Source organism: Globicephala melas, chromosome 16, assembly GCF_963455315.2.
Source record: "Globicephala melas chromosome 16, mGloMel1.2, whole genome shotgun sequence".
Lineage (NCBI taxonomy): Eukaryota > Metazoa > Chordata > Mammalia > Artiodactyla > Delphinidae > Globicephala > Globicephala melas.
The window spans coordinates 62,656,772-62,660,465 of NC_083329.1; positions in this window are offsets into that span (position 1 = coordinate 62,656,772).

Here is a 3,694-nt window from a genome sequence, read left to right on the forward strand (position 1 = left end):
GTACCCTGTACTCGGGGCAAAGGTTAATTTCTTTTGCATTAGTTGGATACTGTTTCATTTGAGGTTGCAACATCTTAAATTCAAGATATGCCGTTGGATTTTCCATATCTCTTACTATACTTAAAACATCAAGGTCTTGCAACTTGAAGGAGCACGGCATATGATTTGTAATATTGCATGTCAAATAAGATTTCAGTAACAATTTGCTATTGTGCCTTTGATTCACCGAATACTTTTTTTTTTTTCTGTACGCGGGCTTCTCACTGTTGCGGCCCCGCCCGCTGCGGAGCACAGGCTCCGGACGCGCAGGCTCAGCGGCCATGGTTCATGGGCCCAGCCGCTCCGCTGCATCCCGGACCGGGGCACGAACCCCTGGCCCCTGCATCGGCAGGCGGACTCTCTACCACCGCGCCACCAGGAAAGCCCGTCACCAAATACTTTTTAAACATCAGGGATTCAAGTAGACGGCCCTTTGCCCTCAAAGAGTTTTTGATCTGGTTTTGGTCATACTAACGGTTAACGTTAAGTAATGAAAATGTTTATTATTCTTAGGCTAATGAGAGTTCAAAGAACTATTCATGCCAGAACTACAGGCCAGTTGTTATGTCATCGTTTCTCACCTACATACCTCTGAACACATTGGGTGCCTAGTACAACTGCTATCAAACCACTAAAACTGTATCATAATTGTGTTTATAGAGTAGTAGTACTCAAACTTCAGGGTGCATCAGAAACATCTGGCAAGTTTGTTAAAATTGTTGGGGCCCTAATCCTGGAGTTTCTGATTCATAGGGTCTGGGGTGGGGCCCAAGAGTACGAATTTATAACATGTTTCCAGGTGATGTTGACCCTGCTGGTCTGCGGAACCACACTTTGAGAACCACTGCTCTGGGTTATAGTTCCTTCAGGGTAGGGCAATAAAATAGCACTAAGGAAATACTCAGGAAAATGCTGAATGAATGCATAAATAGAGAAATAAATGGGGGACAGGGAAAGGAAGTGGGAGAAGTAAAGATATCCTTGGTGGTGGGGAATAAACTAAGTTCTCTCTTCTTTGCCTTTGCTATTAACAAAACCTGGTTTATAAGTTTTCTCAAAAGCACATTCTAGTAGATTTCTCCCCCTCACATCTTGCCTACAGATTCTGTAATTTGACATTTCTAGAGTATTTTTCTAATGTAAGGTTATCATGATCTGGATAACAAATTGTTTATCCCTTAGAATCATGGAGTAATAGAGCAGGAAAGGGGTCTTAGAGATTATCTGGTCCAGTTTCCCCAGACCTAGGGAGGGAGCAACTATCAAATGCATTTGTAGCACTTGTAGATAGTGTCCACATGGTCCTGCTCTGCTGTCTTGCTTTCTCTCCCCAGCCTGATAAGACTCCTAGAGAGCCTAGTCTATTTCCTTTATTCCAATACTAAGTTGCATAACAGTTCTTATCTGCAATTTTATTACATTTAGACACATTTTTTTCTAAAGGACACCTTTAATTTTATAAGCACTAGGAAAATAAGCTTCATCCATTTATTCAGATATTGAATGTATTATGTGATAAGCACAAAGTATACCAAAACAAAACAGGCTGAGCCCTCAAGAGGCTTATTAAGTCCATACAATTAAAAAGTCTTCTAGAAGTGTGGTAAACAGTCCTGGAGGTGTGCACAGCATGACTTGGAAGCACAACAAAGGGACATGTCTTTGATTTAGAGGTGGAGATGGTGTCAGACAAGGCCCGGAGAGTCTTACAAGAATTTAAGTGAAGTGCCAGCACAAGGGCACGCCTTCTCCAAGGAGTCTGGCATAGCTGGAGCTTAAGGTGTTTTGTAATAGGGAATTTAAGCTTTTCCTGGAATCGAGTCACTGAAAGATTTTAAATAGGGGAGTGACATAAGAATTATGCTCATAGAAGATCCCAAGCCTAAAAAGGGATCTGTCATATTTGAGAGTGCATATTTTCCTCACTGTATCTTTGATTTGAAACTGTAAAATGTGTTACATTTCAATCCAGGCTAGTATAAACCCCCTGGAGAGTGCCTGTGTATGTGTTCAACAGATCCAGCTGAATATAAAAGGAACAATTTAAGAATTTACTGACTCACATGGTAATTAGAATTGAGTATTCCAACTACTTGATCCACATTGAAGGGGTCCAGAATATGCCACTGGGGCATAAAATTTTTAGTAGAAGGCATTGGAGTTCCTGAAATCCTGTCTCCCTAATAGCAGAGCCTCCCCAAAGAACTCCATTGCCATAAATCCCCTCACAGGGAGCAACCAGGGAAGATTAACTCATCACCAGAGACGGCGAGATATCGACACCTAAACAGACTTTCGTTACAGAACTACGATATCTACCATCTATTTTCCTAAGGATCGTTTTATCTTTCCTAAAAATCATTGGCTTTCCCATTAGTGCTTTCTCCCCACAACTTCCTCTAAGTCATTTATAAGCGCACTTCACCCTTTCCCCTAGCAAGATGATATATAAGCCCCAAATTCTAACCACCCCTTTAAGTCACACTTTTGTGAACTTCCTCTAACTCGACTACAACTGTCTTTTCTTTCGCTAATCTGTCAGTTTAATTAGTAGGCTCTCAAACACAAAAGTGGGTAGTTTTTCCTCCCCAACAATTCAAAACAATGAAATTAGCTATTTCTCTCTTCACCAGCGAGAGAAATAACTAATTAAATGGTTTGAACGGTGGTTCTCAATCCTGGGTAGTTTTTATTTTTTAAATAAATTTATTTATTTTTGGCTGCTTTGGATCTTTGTTGCTGTGCACGGGCCTTCTCTAGTTGCAGCGAGCAGGGGCCACTCCTTGTTGCGGTGCGGGGCTTCTCATTTCAGTGGCTTCTCTTGTGGCGGAGGACAGGCTCTAGGCACTCTATCTTCAGTAGTTGTGGCACGTGGGCTTAGTTGCTCTGCAGCACGTGGGATCTTCCCAGACCAGGGCTTGAACCTGTGTCCCCTCCATTGGCAGGCAGATTCTTAACTATTGCGCCACCAGGGAAGCCCCAATCTGGGGTAGTTTTTTTTTTTCTTTTTTCTTTTTTTCAGTACGCAGGCCTCTCACTGTTGTGGCCTCTCCCGTTGAGGAACACAGGCTCCGGACGCGCAGGTCCAGCGGCCATGGCTCACGGGCCCAGCCACTCTGCGGCACGTGGGATCCCCCCAGACCGGGGCACGAACCCACGTCCCCCGCATCGGCAGGCGGACTCTCAACCACTGCGCCACCAGGGAGGCCCTGGGGTAGTTTTTAAATGCTGCTGTCCGGGCCCCTGAAATTCTGATTTTATTGGCCTGGATAGGGCCTGGCATGATTATTTTTAAAAACTCCTGAAGTGATTTGAATGTGCAGCCAGGGTTGAGAACCACTGGATAGATACTGTACTCTTTATTAAAGACACAAATTTCTTTTTCAGTTCATTTCTAATTAACTGGCCAACTTTTTACAGTTCACCAAATACTGAGTTCAAATTTTTATTTTTTAAATCGGTTATGCAACAAAGTTCCAAGTGAATAAGCGTCCTATTTATGACAGTGTTTTAAGCCACCTAATTAAAAGCATTATATATTTAAAATTGAAATTGAATATTTTTAAAACCTTCTAATCATCACAATTATAGCTTCCTAAACTACTGAGCAATCCTGCCCCCAAAGATAAATATGACAATGAGAAGAGATTTGAGA